Source organism: Pan paniscus, chromosome 1 (assembly GCF_029289425.2).
Source record: "Pan paniscus chromosome 1, NHGRI_mPanPan1-v2.0_pri, whole genome shotgun sequence".
NCBI lineage: Eukaryota > Metazoa > Chordata > Mammalia > Primates > Hominidae > Pan > Pan paniscus.
The window spans coordinates 32,461,914-32,479,412 of NC_073249.2; the positions used below are offsets into that span (position 1 = coordinate 32,461,914).

The 17,499-nt window shown below is 41.8% G+C and overlaps 1 protein-coding gene across 14 annotated transcripts in view; it reads left to right on the top strand.

Annotated features, from left to right (window-relative positions):
* ESRRG (estrogen related receptor gamma) overlaps window positions 1–17,499 on the top strand; it is a 597,527-nt gene that overhangs the window by 157,585 nt on the left and 422,443 nt on the right. The window lies entirely within an intron of this gene.

Sequence of the window (17,499 nt, forward strand, 5' to 3'; positions counted from 1 at the left end):
GGATCCTTCTCTTTCTAATTCTACCTTCTGTGAGCTTGCTAAAAGTTCATGGTATCCATTAGATTCCAATTGAATACCCATTTCTTTCTAGAGATATCTGTCTACTTCACTCCATTTTTTGAAGGGAAATTATGTAATACTAACATTCCCAGGTTACCATCCATTAGTCAATTAATATCCTAGACCCAGGTCCTTCACTTGGATCCATGAACTCTGTTGTAGTTGTAATGACTGTCATACAAGGATCATAGCATGGAAAGATTCCTTTGTTAGAGAGTGTCTGTGCATTCATCATACCCTCACATGGGTTTGTAACTCAGGAAGGATGAAGAGCCACTGCCTCCGCTAATGCAGGATCTCTGATGTATTAGTTACTCTGAGTTCCTGCTGCAGAGGCCAGTGCAGAGTAGGTGCACAGGAATCCCTGTGCACTCACTGCCAATGATGCCTTTCAATGGTACTTGCTGGTGAACCCTTTGGAGTAAGGCATATTTTTGAACAGCATTCAGCAGACTACTGCTTCAGTGTGGAAAATGGCATTTTAGAAGTTTAATTACCTTTTTCATGGCACCCAGGTTGCTTAATTTGCAAATTGAGAGTAATTTAGTCAGCAGGAGAATATGTTTTCATGTTTGAAGTCCATTGGAATGAATTTGGCATTCTCTCTGCTCCTTCAGCTTGAACTATCATAAAATGGAGTTCTGGCCCCAAATCATTCAGTTACATGATTCTGGGATATCATCTGTTGTTTTGCATAGCATCGGTTTAGTTTTAAATATTGGTGATACCTACATCTACTTCTCATGGACTACAGGTGTGCCCTGCTTTCAGAAAACTTGGATATGCTTCAAATTCATGCTTACTATGCCATTGCAGGAAGGGGCAATGATTTGTACACTAAAAATAGATTGACTTTAAAAAATAATTTATCACAAGATTCCTTTAAATAACCAACTCTCTTAGAGCATTTAAAATATGATTCGATTTGAAAAATCAATAGCTACATGCTCAACTTTTCAAGAACACATCTGCTTTGTAATGTGAGGCAGGTGAAGGCAGGGGCACCGAGCCACAAGGAATGAGGGTCTTAAGTGAGCTGAAGAGGAATTAATTTTAATTTAGAAAAGAATTTGCTTTTCCAGAGTTTCCCAAGAAAAACACCTTCACCTTTATCACCCCCAGAGTACGTAAAGAAAAAAATAATAAAGCAGGCCAATTTCAGTTTGGAAAAGGTAAATCTATTTCTTTGGTGGGTCACATTCTGCATTATGCATGTATGTAAAAGTGAGGTTTGCTTTGATCCTGACTATAAAAAGTTTATTTTTAAACTCAGACTGGGCAGGAATCCAGCGATGCTCTTTCCCCTGCAACATCCTGGGTTTCAGGTCCCCAGCCTGGCGGAATGCAGCTAAGCAGCAGGAAGTAGTTGAAGAGTGTAGAGACTTGATGGGTGCTGAGGTTTTTTTCCCCCCTTCCTCCCCTCCATTTTTGAAATTCAAATTGAATGCAATTTTCAGCTCATTTGAGCCAGAATATACTGTTGCTGAGCTTCAGTGGCTCTTAAATTCAAACTCACAGGAGAAAACAGATATCATCTGTCACAGAGGGTGGGAGAGAGAATACTCCCCACATTTATTCACAGGAGGCAGAGCTCTAGTAACTAATTCAAACCTTTCTGACTAATTGACTAATCACCCACCTGCAAACTTATCAACTAATCAATGAAACCTTTAGGACACCCATCTTATGTAGTCTGGGAGTAGCTACCCCCTTCCTTTAGAAAAAATTGTTCAAGCCTATTTTTATATCATTGGTACTTTAATACCTTTTTGGCAAAACGAGACAGAATATCATGGCAATCTTTTTTTTTCTGCTCTTCCTGACTATTTTTATTGTTTCCATCTTTAATGTCTTTGTCAATTCTATTTATTTATGACTGAGAACTAGCAGAAAGCTTATGGCTGGCTAAGTGGAACAAAAAATTAGAGTTTTTTCTTTCTTTTTTTGTTACTATACAGAGTACTTGAAAAATATCTTTCTTTCTTGGGGGGCAAAGATAAGTACCAATTACAAGGGAAAAACCCACTCCTACAGTTCTTGAGTTTGCAAGTGTGGCCAATCTGCATGGGGGATGTTTCAGGATGGCTTGAGAATGCCTCTCGGTTAAGTTCTGCCCCTGGGTATGTGCCCAGGGAATGCAAATAGATTTGAGCAAATAACAATCTGAAATTTCTCCTTTGATTTCAGAAAGGGTGCAAGGTGGCAATTTTGATTCTGAAATGTAGGTTATATGATTTACTGCTGATGCTTGTCCTTGAGTGTTTTAATATAAGCCAAAATTTACATGGGGATATGAAGGCCATTAGCTGTCTCTTGCTGTTTGTCTTCTTCTCCTTCTTCTTTTTTTTTGTTCCTCAAGGTCCATGAGAGAAAAGTTAATTATGATGTTATTTCAAAGTAAGTAGAAGTAAAACAATTTGATCTCTAAATACTATTTTTAATGAAGTTTGTTCATAGCTATCATGCTTGGAGTTTAAAATTGTTTTACATAAAGTAAGTATATGGTCTGGCTGTATATATTTATATTTATACTCGTGTGTGTGTGTGTGTTTGTGTGTGTGTGCGTTTACCCATCCCCAAAGTCTCTAAGAAGGTGACAGCAGGAACATCCAAATGGTGGTCATTTTCACATTAATAGTCATCAACCACTGTATTCTCTTAATGGTAATATGCTTGTGAATTAGATCCTTCATAAAAGACATTTCATTTCTTTTATAAGAATGATACTGACATGCTAACTTGTTTTCTCATGATTATACCTCAGTACAAGTACCACAACCATATCGTTGTTTCTTGGACACATGGTACAAGAAGCCAAACATCTACTATGAGGTTGTGATTTATAAAAAGAAATATATATTTGTTCTTTGTTGCCCCCACAACACCCCCAACCTTCACATTCCTGACTACAGAGCTCTTTATCCCTTGGAATTTCCTGTTTGACAGGAGTGTCTTTCATTCTATTGAGGTGACTTTTGGAGGGCTCCCAAATGGGTTCTGGTCACCAGAAAAAACAAGCCATGATTACAAGCTTGGAACTTTCAACCATACCCCTCATCCTCCGGGAAGGGGAGAGAAGCTGAAGATTGAGTTAATAATCGACCATGCCTACAGGATGAAGCTGCTATAAAAATCCCTAATCTGGGCCAGACACGATGGCTCACACCTGTAATCCCAGCACTTTGGGAGGCCGAGGCAGGCAGATCACGAGGTCAGGAGTTCAAGACCAGCCTGGCCAACATGGTGAAACCCCATCTCTACTAAAAATATAAAAATTAGCCAGGCATGGTGGCAGGTGCCTGTAATCCCAGCTACTCGGGAGGCTGAGGCAGGAGAACTGCTTGAACTTGGGAGGCGGAGGTTGCAGTGACCCAAGATCACTCCACTGTACTCCAGCCTGGATGACAGAATAAGACTCCATCTCCAAAAAAAAAAAAAAAAAAAAATTCCTAAACTGCGGGATTTCAATTTGCAATTTCAGAGAGCTTCTGGATTGCTGAACGTGGGGAGCTTCTGGGAAGGTGACATGCCTGGAAAGGGCTTGGAAACCCCGTGCCCCTTCCCATATACCTTGCCCTATGCACCTCTTTATCTGGCTGGCTGTTCATCTGTATTCTTTATAATATCCCTTATGAATATAATAAACCAGTAAAAGCAAGTGTTTCTCTGAGTTTTATGAGCTGCTCTAGCAAATCAATCAAACCAGAGAAGGGGGTTAAGGAAACCTCGAATTTATAGCTAAATCAAACAGCAGTTGTAGGTAGCCTACAACTTTCAGTTGATGTCTGAAGTGGAGGGAAGTCTTGTGGGACTGAGCCCCTAACCTGTGGGATCTGATGCTGTTTCCAGGTAGGGAGTGTCAGAATTGAGTTAAATCGTAGGACACCCAGTTGGTGACCACTGGAGAACTGACATGTGGGAAAGCAAAAGCAAGCCCACACGTCTGAACACAGAAGTGTCTGTGTTAAATGTGAGAGTAGGAAAAGCAGTTTAATTTTTCCTATGTTATTACACCTACATTGACCAGGAATCTACATTTTCAGCTAACTACTAGTTATTAGAGTTTTAGTTTTTCTATTAAAATATCTTAAATTTTCAGTTTACAAGTAATTACTGAGTGCTTACTACATACCGGCCATTCATTGTGCTAAGATTTATAATGTATAAAATAGTGGTTCTCTAACCTAAGCGAAGTGGACATTGGAGGTGAAATATCAAAAGAGTCACCAATACGCACTCTCCCAACCCTTTCTCTCAGTGGATAACCACTTTTTAAAAAACAATGGATATGGTTTGGCTGTGATCCCATCCAAATCTCATCTTGAATAGTAGCTCCCATAATTCCCATGTGTTGTGGGAGGGACCATGTGGGAGATAACTGAATCATGGAGGTGGTTTCCCTCATACTATTCTTTTGGTGGTTAATATGTCTCATGAGATCTTGTGGCTTTGTAAGTCTCACAAGATCTGATGGCCTTTCTCTTAGCTCTCATTCTCGCTTTTCTGCCGCCATGTAAGACATGCTTTTTGCCTTCTGCCGTGATTGTGAGGCCACCCCAGCCATATGGAACTGTGAGTCCATTAAACCTTTTCTTCAGAAATTACCCAGTCTCGGATATTTCTTTTTATTTTTGAGATGGAGTCTCATTCTGTCTCCTAAGCTGGAGAGGAGTGGAGTGATCTTGGCTCACTGAAACTTCCGCCTCCCAAGTTCAAGCAAGTCTCCTGCCTCAGCCTCCCAAGTAGGTGGTATTATAGGTCCCTGCCACCACGTCCGGCTAATTTTTGTATGTTTAGTAGAGACGGGGTTTCGCCATGTTGGCCAGACTGGTCTTGAACTCCTGACCTCAAGTGATCCACCCACCTCAGCCTTCCAAAGTGCTGGAATTACAGGCGTGAGCCACCACCCCCAGCCTCTGGTATGTCTTTATCAGCAGCGTGAGAACAGACTAATACACAAATATCATCTAACTTTGGGAGAAAGAGTTGGGAGAAAGGATGATACACAAAATAATCAGTAATAAGGATAATAAAATACGCATACTGAGCTGCTAAATGTATAGTATTCTTCAAAATTGCTAACAGAATCGGGCAAGGAACGGGCCAGTGGGGTGCTGACATCCTGCAAGAAGGCATTGCAGGGTTGATAGGCCAGGGGTCAGTGGAGGGAAGATGGGGGAGCAGACCAGAAGGGAGGCAAAGCTATAGTCCAAGGGAGAATGCAGTTGAGGAATACAAGTGCAGAGCTCTTGAAGCAGAGAGTTCAGTGATGCACCAGAGCCTGTTCTTACTGAGAGAATCAATTGTTAAATTTCTAGGAATTTTGTGATCCAGTTATAATTTAATTTTCTTAAAAATTGAATGATATGAACATATAATAAGTCAGTATGTTAAAACCAAAAGTAATAAATACTGCAAATTAATCACTTTCCAATTATTCTTCTTCACTACATTTTGGTCTTATCCATGTTCTTGAGGTACGGAAAGTCTGGAATACTGCACTTCTCTGCATCTCCTCATCAGCTCCATGTTCACCATGTCATGTTGGTAGCTCAAATCAGCCATGGAGGGAGTATGTACACCACAGAAATTGACAGTGCCCCAAATTTTCCAGCAAATTTTTTTTTTTTCATTTGAGAGCCAGTTCTTAAAATTTACCAGATGAGCATGGGGTGGGAATAGAGGTGGGGCTAGAAAATTAGAAAGCCTAAGTGAAAAACTTTGAGAAGGCAGGGCTACATTAGAAAAGTGGCTCCATCTCATTAAATTAGGCCAATGGTTTATAGTCCATTTAGAAATAATTGGGAGCCGTTGTCTTCCTTTAAATACTTTTTTATTATAATTAGCATATATTGTCAATATAGAAAATTTGGAAAATGGGAATAACAATGACTATAATATTTTCTATATGTTGCACACTTTTTAAGTGCTTTAAATATAATAAATCATTTAATCCTGGAAACAGTCCTATGAGGTAGTTGCTGTTATCCTATTTCAAAGATGGAGAAATTGAGTTACAGAGAAGATAAAAGCTTTGGCCAAGTAGAAGAGCTGTGATTTGAAAGCAGGAAATGTTTTAATTCTTGTGGTCTTACTCCTGTAGGATAGTTATCTAGAGTAGGATTGCTAAGCCAAAGTGTATCTATATTTTCAATTTTATAAGAAATTGTCTGTGGATCTAAAAAAATTATATAAATTGGCTGGACATGGTGGCTCATTCCTGTAATCCTAGCACTTTGGGAGGCCAAAGTGGGAGGATTGCTTGAGGCCAGGAGTTTGATATCCAGCTGCACAATGTAGCAAGACCCTTTTCTCTACCAAAAAAAAAAAAAAAAAAAAAAAAAAACAAGTTTGGTGGCATGTACCTGTATCCCTAGCTACTCAGGAGACTGAAGTGGGAGGATCACCTGAGCTCAGGAATTCAGGAATTTGAGGCTGCGGTGAGTCATGATCACACCACTGCACCTCAGCCTCAGGGACAAAGCAAGAGAGACCCTGTCTCTAAACACACACACACAAACACACACACACACCCCTACCAAAATTGTGCAAGGACGCAAATTCCTAGTTACCCATGGTTCTAACAGACCTTACTTTTTGTCAATTTATTATCGGGAAGTAGTATCTTACTTCAATTTGCAATTTTAAAATTATTAATGAAGTTGAAGATCTTTTACAATTTTATTGGTCATTTGTGTCTTCTTTAAATGGATTTACTGCCTTGCCAATTTTTTTTTCTATTGAAATCTTGTCATTTTCCTTCTTTGTTGAAACTTCTTGTGTACTAACAATATCAACCTCTTTTTCTTAAATGTGTTCTAAAAATGTTTCCTTATTTTATTTTTACCTTTTTTTCACCCCCAAAGATGGAGTTTCACTCTGTCTCCCAAGCTGGAATGCAGTGGTACAATCTCAGCTCACTGCAACCTCTGCCTCCTGGATTCAAGCAATTCTCCTGCCTCAGCCTCCTGAGTAACTCGGATTACAGGTGCACGCCACCATGTCTGGCTGATTTTTATATTTTTAGTAGAGACCACGTTTCACCATGTTGGCCAGGCTGGTCTTGAACTCCTGACCTCATGATCTGCCTGCCTCGGCCTCCCAAAGTGCTGGGATTACAGGCGTGAGCCACCGCGCCTGGCCTTATTTTCACCTTTTAATTTTGGTTTGGATTATATTTCATGATAGAAAAGAAGTCAAATGTATTTATTTTGTGGGGTTTTTTTTGTGGTTTCTCATTTTTCTGTCTTGATTAGATTGGCTTCTCCTCTGAAAGAAAGAAAAATAATTTTTTTATTCTAAATATTTTGTATGTCTTTTCAACAGGATCCCTGCTTCCCACAGCTCATAGACAAGTTGGGGAGATGACTGCAGAGCACAGGGATTTCTGCTTTGTGTGATCAGTGCAGTAACCAAGGGTGCTCAGAGTCCCAGGAGAACCCTGAGGAGGGCACCTGGGCCAGTTGGGCCAGTTGGGAGGCGGAGTGCGGCTGGTCCTCCTGAGAGCAACATCCCAGCTGAACCTCTAAGGTTGAGGCAGCAGGGGTGGGAAGATTTCCAGGGGAGGGAAAGAGCAAGTCAGGGAGCTGGAAAACTTTGAGAAGACAGAGTCCATTTTCCAGAATAAGGAAGGAGCAGTTTCTCAGTGTGGGTCAAGGGAAAACATTTTTCATAGGAAGGGAGAATTATTTTCCTGAATTTCTCTTATTTTACACAAAGGGTAGGCCAGAGAAAGGTATTTTAAGCTGAAGACAAAGAAAGTTCTGAAGGTGAGGTTAGAAAAAATGAAATAATAAGTCAATAAGGGTAAGGAATACCTTCCCCCAAAATGATTAGGGATGGACAAGGGACAAGGGTCCTCATATGAGAATTAGGAGAAACGTGCATGTCATCTTTAATATCCATGTACCTTCTCCTAGATGCTTTGGGACCAGACAGTGACAGGTGCCCCCTCACTGAACTTGGCCATTAGCCTCTCAACTTCCAAGTCCCACATCAGCCACACTAGAATAATATCGCTTAACATGCCAGCTTTCCTTACAAAAATCACATGAGTTCCCATTATCTCTGGTGAGATCTGTCCTCATTGGGCAGTTAAGCTCTCCACAGCATTATCCCATCACCCACTTCTAGTTGCTCCTCTTCACTTTAAAAATCGTAATCATTGTGGAACCTTGTGTGTTCTACAGACAATGCTTCCCATTTGCAGTTCCTTCTTTTTGGGGCCTTCTCCATTACTCTTTGACAAGCTAACTGGAGTCCCATTTATCTTTCAAGGCTCAGCTTAAATGTCACCTCCTTCCTGCAGGCTTTCCTGACACCTTGAGCTAGAAGAAATCTGGATGTTGAAGTGTCTGTCAGTACTATTTAAGACTCATGCTGAAACAACAATGTATTATAGTGCTGTATTTCTACAGGTTCTTAACTAGATTGAAATTTCTGGAAGGACAAGAACTATGTCTTATACGTCTTTGCAGTTTCCAGGTCTTTAACACAGTGAAGTCTCATCCACCCTGACAAAGACTAGAAGACTAAACTTATCTCTAGAAACAGACCCATGGGCAGCAGAGGCAAGGGCAGAGAGGACACCCACAGAATAAATAGAATGTAAAGTCAGTCTGAAAATGGGGGGTTGAAGCTTGAGGAGAGAGTAATTCTAAATAAACCTCAGAAGGAAGTGAGCCGGGGAATGCTCAGGGGATGAATAAATGGATCACCTGGTATTCGTGGGGAAGGGCAAAGTTGAAGTTAAATAGAATGAATTGGTAATGAGCCATGTTCACATCTTCCTTTGCACTTGAGAACCAAAAAGCAATATGGATATAGAAGAGACCCAGAATATCTGAAGCAGAAGGAAAGAGGTTAGAAGGGAGATTAAAGATGCAAGAGAAAAAGAAGGATGTGTGAGAAAAGGGAGAAGTGAGTCAGAGAAAGGTTCTTCGAAGGGGATGTGAGTCAGAAAGGAAGATGACATATTGAACTTGGCAGAATGTCCATGAGGTGAGGACAGTGGTGAGGGGTCTCTCCTGGACTCAGAGAGGAAGGATGTCCAATGAAATCAGGTGGTGACTAATAACTTAGATAAGGTAAGAGTGATACAGTATGGGTGTTAGGGGGTTTCCTGAGGGCTGGAAATCAGGTACAGTTTCTATGAGAACATGGGGAGGTTGACGGCAGGACTGGCATGGCAGTTGTGCTTGGAAAGGGATCACAGATGTAGCATTTTATAGTTGAATAGCATCATAAAGGAGGAAGAGACCTGGGGGGTCTGGTCCAATATTCTCATTTGGCATTTAGGACAAAAAGTCTAAAAGTCTTAATGCCATCTCCTAGGCCCCCTGTGGTCTGCACTCTGCCCACCTTTCAGGCCTCATCACGTACTTCTCTGCTTTCCTAAACTCCTGCAAAGCCAAACCACCTGTGATGCACTAAGCCTTGCATTCTTTCTCATTTCAAATGCCATTCTCTCTGTCTGGAATGTTCTTCTACATACTCCTTGTCTTTTTGCCCAACTCTTATTCAAATTCCAGGTCTCAGCTTAAAAACATTTCTTCAAGCACTCCCTCTCCCAACTCCCCTCCACACACGCACTGGGTCAAGTCTTCATTATATGTTTCCAAGCATTCATTTCCTATGTTTAAAATTTGATGGGAGATGTATTGCCTTTTTGATGGCCCCTTTTCTCTTCTGGGTTGTGAATTCTATTGAGTCACATCTTTTAGTATTGTACTTGTCACAGAGTAGTTGCACAATAAATATTTCTTAAGGGAAAGAGGGAAGGAAGGAAGGAAGGAAGCAAGGAAGGAAGAAATTTGAGTGACCAACTTTCACCACCAATTGTTAACAGAGCCTGACAAGTGTCTTCTGAAACAATCAGGTGTGACTTGAACATTCACATTCAAACTTGGGAGACCAGTGTGTTTTTTTTTTCCAGTATTTTTTTTTAATTGTGGTGAGAAAATTAACTACTTTAGCCATTTCTAAGTGTACATACAGTTCAGTGGCATTAAGTGCATTCCGGTTCTTGTTCATCATCCATCTCTAGACATTTTTCATCATCTCAAATTGAAACTCTGTACCTATTCAACAATAATTCCCATTTCCGCTCTCCTCCTGTCCCTAGCATCCCCCATTCTTTCTATCTCTATGAATTTGACTACTCTGGGTGCCTCAAATACGTAAAATCATACAATGTTTGTCCTTTTGTATCTGGCTTATTTCACTCAGAGTAGTGTCTTCAAGGTTCATCCTGGCTGTAGCATGTATCAGAATCCTAATCTTTTCCAAGGCTTAATAATATTCACTGTATGTAGCGACCACATTTTGTTTTTCCATTTGTTCGTTGATGAATATTTGGATTGTTTCCATAGGAGACCATTGTTTTAAATCCTAAAATACATAATCCTCCATGTAATCTAGTAACCTGGGTGATGGTCAGTGGCATGCAGCTGGAGGATTTAATCAGGGAAGGAAAGGATAGATGGAAGGATCATCAATGTGCTTAGGAAAGTCATCAAAAATGTCCACGAACATGGAGGCTGTGACAGGAAGAAGAGGAGATGTTCCCAATGGGTCATGGCAGTCTTGACGTGAAGAAGGCAATGAAGATGGATGCTGTGAGTTTCTTAATGATAGTAAATATTGAGAAGTGGGGTTGAGAGATGCTCCTCTTTTTAACCTTCCCTTGTTATTGAAATGGAGAAGTGGGATGGCTAGAAGGGGCAGAAAAAACTGAGACATCCTCTGAGAGGAGACACTGGGGAAAAGAGGTGAGAAAAAGTGGAGGCTAAAAGGGAGTTTGCCCACAGATATTTTACAGGGGAAAAATTCAATGGTGAAGGAAGAGTCAATCAATTCAAAGCCATTCTACAAATTTCATGCAGGGAGAGCCCTCAGCACAAGATTGATGGGTATCTATTCTATAATTAACAACAATATGAAGGAAGAGATTCCACGGTCACCATTAGGTTCCAATCCCTCATGGTCAAGACTTTCTTCTTTTTAACTAGACTATTTTGGGCCCTTTTCTTCTCTTTGTCTTTTCAGTAACTGGAAAAGAATTACTAAAACTCACCCCATGAAAATCCCTCATGTGCCTGAATTCTTTCGAAGTTAAAGATTGGAACTGGATTAAACTCTTTTCCCTTAACAACTTCTTAGCTACAGTTTTCTAAGCCTTTAATGCCCTTTGAATTGTCTGCTCTAAGTTCTCTTGGGTTAAAGTACACCAGTAAGAATAGCCAGATTTCGTCATATCCCGTGCAAAGCTAGTGCTCTCCTTCATGATCTGGGAGCCCCGTCCCGCGGTGCCAGCATCCAGTATGGCACCAGTCCTGCCTTGGAGTAAAAGAATGCCATATTCCTGAAGGAAATTTCTCAGCCTGCAGAGAGGGGCCTATGGCGTGCCTTAGCCATCAAGCTCAACCTCTCAGCCTAAAGGCAGAGCAAGTCACTTTCCAAGATATGGCTGGCCCTAAGATTGTCTTAACCTTTTGGAAGTATTATCCTTTTTCTTTCTAGTTCAGAAGCTCAGCACGTTGGCCCATTTCAAGTTGCCTCTGATCTTTAACTGCTGCTCCTCAGCCCCTTGAATCCATCCTTGGGGATATTCTCACTGGTCACTTTGCAGAGCTCCCTCAGGCCAAGAACGCCTCACTCCCTTTGTTTCTACTTAACCCTTGCCCTTCAGGGTGGTGAGGGGCCGTCTTCAGGCTCCCTCCCTTGTAGTCTATTATTACTTGCAGGTGATTAGCAGGCAGGTCCCTTCTAAGCAAAAAGGAACATTGCCCCAGGCACCGCATTCCCATAGGCTCTTGCCATTTTGCTACAAAAGAGAAAAATCGAGCCTTTGAAGAGTGTATATACACTATTCATGTACTTAGAAAGAGAGGAGTGTCTATAAAATTTCAGGAACAGCATTGGATTTTACTCAGTTATCAGACGGCAGAACTCTTGAGTTATGGTTCGGATTGCTTTCAGAATTAAAAAGAAGCAGTTGCCATTTCTAAGCATCTAGTCTTTTAATAAAAGTTTATTTGAGAATTTCTCTCTAGACACTAATCCCCCAACAAGCTGTATTCCAGTGAGACAGAGTGTCCATGAAATATAGTAATTGGAGCTCTGTTGGGCTATTCTTCGTGCAGGGAGAGCTCGCTTAGTGACAGCGTGCTGCATTCAGCATTCAGCATTCAGCATTCCACCCTGCGCTCTGGCTACTCATTTGACCGGATGAAAGCTTCCTTCTCTACCTCAATCCTCCAGGCTTTTTTGTCACCTACACTGCTACCTTCAGATCCCCCAGGGGAAATATTATATGCTGCTTTCAACATCTTGAGCTACTGTCCTCAGCATTAAGTGAAACATTATACTTTTTTTTTGTATCTCTATGGCTGCAAGTGCAATGTCCCTCTCAGACCACAAAAAAAGTAGCTAGTTGATTTTCCAGAGTTTTAAATGGCTAGTTTCTCTCCTATTATTTTTCATTGAAAAATAAAATTTTAAAAATAAATGTAACTTTTTCCCCTTCGCTCCTCTGCCAAATAAATACTGCCAAACCATTTGGTCTTTGGACTCCGTGGATTCACATTTCATGTGTAAGAGTCACAGGAACGAAACAGGAGTGATTTTTTTTTTTTTTTTTCATAGGTGTTCTCAGTTTTCCTGGGATGGAAAGTGGTTGAGCTGAAGTACCTGTTCCCACAGAACAGGCCAGGAAACAAGTCCTCTGTCTCCTCAGTTTCTTTGGCTCTGGATTTAATTTTTTACTCAGTTATGAGAGTGTGGTGTGTCCCTTAGAGCACCTGGCCAAATTCATCTGATCTGGTGTTTCCCAGGTGTGTGCAGATCTGCGGAAGCAGCAGCTCGAGGGCAGGGGCCTGGCATCTGTGTTCTAATAAGTGCCCGAGGTGCTCCTTTGGGTCTGGCAAGTCTGGAAAACACTGGTCCATCCATCCCAGCGTTTTGCTTGCAGACCTGTACCAGATTTCAGGGCTGTCTGAGGGCTGTGGAGTTGTTTGTGCGGCCTTTTTCTCATGCTCGCTCAGATTGTTTTCTCCTGAGGCGATCATGAACTGTGAAGAGCAGACCCACTTTGGTTTTTTCTGGAGACAGAGTCTAGCTCTGTTGCCCAGGCTGGAGTGCAATGGTGCGATGTTGGCTCACTGCAACCTCCACCCCCCGGGTTCAAGTGATTCTCCTGCTTCAGCCTCCCAAGTAGCTGGGATTACAGGAGTACACCACCACGCCTGCTAATTTTTGTATTTTTAGGAGAGACAGGGTTTTGCCATGTTGGACAGGCTGGTCTCGAACTCCTGACCTCAGGCGATCCTTCCTCCTTGGCCTCCCAAAGTGCTGGAATTACAGGAGTGAGCCACCACACCCAGCCGAGCAAACTCACTTTGAATAAACCAGGAAAAGAGGGAGCATTCCGCCACCCCCCAAAAAAACAAAAACCCAATCCCTGTCCCCCCAAAAGCAGAAAAACCTCAGGGGCATGTTCTTCTCTTGTATTTGAGAATAACCTTAGAAGGTATAAAATTGAAATACTCCTTCCGGGAACCGCTGCTGTCTCGCTTGTCTCAACATGTTTGTCATTGTTGTTGCTGTTGTTTTTGAGATGGAGTCTCGCTCTGTCACCCAGGCTGGAGTGTGGTGGCGTGATCTCAGCTCACTGCAACTTCCGCCTCCCGGGTTCAGGCAATTTTCCTGCCTCAGCCTCCCAAGTAGCTGGGACTGCAGGTGCACACCATCATGCCCAGCTAATTTTTGTATTTTTAGTAGAGACGGGGTTTCACCATGTTGGCCAGGCTGGTCTTGAACTCCTGGCCTCATGATCTGCCCGCCTTGGCCTCCCAAAGTGCTGAGATTACAGGCATGAGCCACCACACTTGGCCAACATGTTTTTATAACAACAGTCATGCAGCCTGTTGAGCCATCCTGTTTAAGTCCCCAAACCTTTGTCTCCCTGCGGGAGAACTGCCTGTGGTTCCTATTGCTTGATAAGGTGGCTCAGAAAAGGGACCCGTTTCAAGGACCTGGAAATCTCCTTGGGTAAATAGTAGCAGATGATACAGAAGAAAACCAGGAAGCTTTGGGGTATGCTGGGGAGAGCTACTAGATGTAAATATGCATAAGAAAGACCATATACTTTTATTATCTATGGAGTAAGTCAGGCTAGGGGCTGAGGAACAATTGAAAACAGTATCTTGGGTACATAATGAAGTTTTAGAGTTTCTCACCTCACCTGCTACGGCTTCCTGTTTGCCCAAGTCACATTTCCATCCTGTCATAAATACACCCTGGCTGGAGCTGCAAACTCTATCAATAACAACAAAAAGCCATGACATGAGCCTTTTCTGTATTTGCAACACTCTTTGGATTGCCATGGCAACAATAGTTTTAATTATGGAGAGGCAAAATGATAACTTGTATATCAGATGTGGCTCACTTTTCCCTGTGGACAAAACTCTGATTTGAGAGAGGTTTTGCATGTGGATTTTCCTTCTAGGCTGGATTTTATTATCTGCTCTAACAGACAGCTCTTTTGCTTATGGAATGAACCAGAAGAAGCCGAAGCCCTGGCTGAAGGGGCTGCTGGACACTGGCCCTTGTGGAGGCGAATTGGACCTTTTGGTCTCGGAGGCAGCCTGATGTGCTTGTCACATGTGCATTTAAGAACCAAGTGAGCCATTGCTCTCGAGGGCTGCTTTTGGCCTCCCCTTTCAACCAGTGGAAATCTGCATGTTAGGATAGAGACTTGCGTGAAGTATCATCTGGTAATCATCCTTGACAATGTTCAGGATTATGCTGGAGGGACAAACAAGTAATTCCATTGCAGTAGCAGTCATGGAAATATACAAATCATAGCAGCTTTCCAATCAGAGCTGTGGAGGGGGAAATGTGGGAGAGAAAACCTCTTCCTCTGTCTGCTCCCCCTGCCCTTCATTTCTGGATCCACTTGCTCACTCCTTGAATTTCTCTTCGGGTTTGGAAAGGTATCACACCATCTCTAAATAATTCTGGGCTCCCTCATTTTGAAAGCTCTTGCAAAGCTAAATAATCTTCTTCGTAGGTAAACATAAATCATTGTCTACCTTCTTTGCTCCTTGAGTAGACCTTTTGATACATTCATTAATTATGGCCACTGCCTGGTGGTGCAGTAATGGCTGAGTCACTGCCGTGAGCATCTTTCCTGGAACGCTCCCATTTCTGACACTGAACCCGAAAATCCAATTCAGTGTTAAAGAGGCCCTTCATTGTGACACTGGACAGCCAGGGGGTCAGGCAAGTAAAAGAAATATGCCTGAAAAATGCAGCAGTGTGGTTGTAGGAGTGAGGGTTGGAGAAAGCGGATGCGTGGAATGTTGATGGAATGATGCTGTCCTTAAAACCTGCTGCCACTGTTTCTAATCTCTGGCAACCTCTGGAATAAGATCTTGATCCTCTGCTCGGATCTGCCGACTCCACCAACAGTCCAGTTAATCACAATCCCAGCTTTTGAAGGCTAGAATGCCCATGCAGAACTATGGAGTAACAGGCACCATGGTTCTCATTTCTAATCCTTTCCCACATTATTTTTTTGAAAAAAAAAAAAAAAAAAACAGAAAAGTCCCGATTTTTGGTAAATCTTGCTTAACAAATGACACAGTCTCTGTGTTTGTTTTGTTTCCATATTCAGGGAGCTTTGCAGCTATGACTTTGATTTTGGAGTTTAGGCATGTTAATTAAGCCTTTGTATGAAAGCAGAGGGGTTCTGTTTCTTGTTTGTTAGTTTAATAAGATTTAGTGTTAAGAATGGCACTGAGAATCTGTCAGAATTAGCTTGGCTGCATATGTGTAGCTCAGCGCTTTGAGACCCTTGAAATGTCTGTTTTTAGGACATCAGCAGGGGGCTAATGAAAAGGCTTTGTTGATTTTAACGAATTGCAAGCCACTGTAGCCAAAATAAATATAATCTGCTTTTTGGATTAGTTGTCACAGTTGATTTTACCTACTAACAGTGATTAAAGAACCCGAGTGGACCAGAAGCATAGCTGCTCTCTGGTGACTCTTGTTAAAATAGCAATAAACAGAAGTAAATAAAGACTTAGGGCATAGTTATCTTTAATAAACAGTGACACCAAATATACAGTGTGCAGGCGTGAAAGGGTAGGAGTGGAGGCTTAGGGAAGACTGGGGTGTCAAATACCTGTATGGCGCACAACAGTATGGCTCTTGCTGCCACAAAAACTTGCAATTGTTAACAACAACAGAAAACCCACAGGAAACACTAAAGTGCTTGCTGGTATTGTTCATGTGTTGCAGTTGTGGTTCATTAGAAAGTGGTTAGAAACCCAGGGCTATCTTCTTGTTTCCCAGCTCCTTTTCCAAAGCCAATCCAATTCATTGCCATTCTGCTCTCATCTTCCTTCGGACTCAGGGACCAAAGTTGAAATCCTGCAACTATAGGATTAGAGTATGAAAATGAAGGAAGTGTTAATTACTTGTGTAATTATTAACCTTCTTGCTGCAGTAATTCTACCTAGTTAATGAACAGGCGACCAGCACTATATCCTTCTTTGTATTTTTCTACCCTGATGAAAAGAATGACTTGCCCCCATGGACAAATATGATCCTTAGATTTCCCCAGGAAAGTCTCAGTCTTGGTTTTCCCTCATTACTGCTTAACGGCAACTCGAACTAAAAAGGTTGTGTCTGAAACCCTCTTAGGCAGGGCCTGGGAGTGCTGGCTGAAAGTTGCCTTTAGTAGCCAGAAAAATTATCAGGTGAGAGAAGCTACAGTTTTTCCTATTATTTTTAATTTTATCTAATGTTTTAAAAAATGCTGTGTACGCTTCATCTGTGATGGCAAATCAAGTGACAGTCAGAGCCTTCCTTAGCTTCTCTTTGCCCTGGAGGGTAGATACTATTGTATCTGTTTACAGAGGCAGAGACTGGTGTGCCCAAGGTCCATGGTGAGACATAGAGAGAATCAGCAATAGATCATAGCCTTCCAGTTAGTTCCTGGTGGTAACCGCAGTGTTATCCCACTGTTGACTGGCCCAAAGCAGTGCATACCCACTCACAGTTTCAAAGATTACAACCTTCACCCTCCAGAACTAGTAGCTGTCATTATTAAGGTTTTACCATGTGCCAGGCACTGTCCATTATAGATAGCATGCCATTTGATAATGCACAATAAATGTGTTCATCTCATAAATATTTCTTGAGTGATCCCAAGTACCAGGTTCTGCCTTAGAGATGCAGCAAGGAATAAAATTAATACAAATTGCTGCCCTCCTGAAGTTTTTATTCCAGTGAAAGGAGTTAAGACAATAAATGCAATATATTTTAAAAAATTCATTATATTAGAAGGTGGTAAGTGCCATGGAGAGAAAGCAGGAGAGTAGAGTTGCAATTCAAAATAAGATGAGTGTAAAAGCCCCACTGAGCAGGTGATCC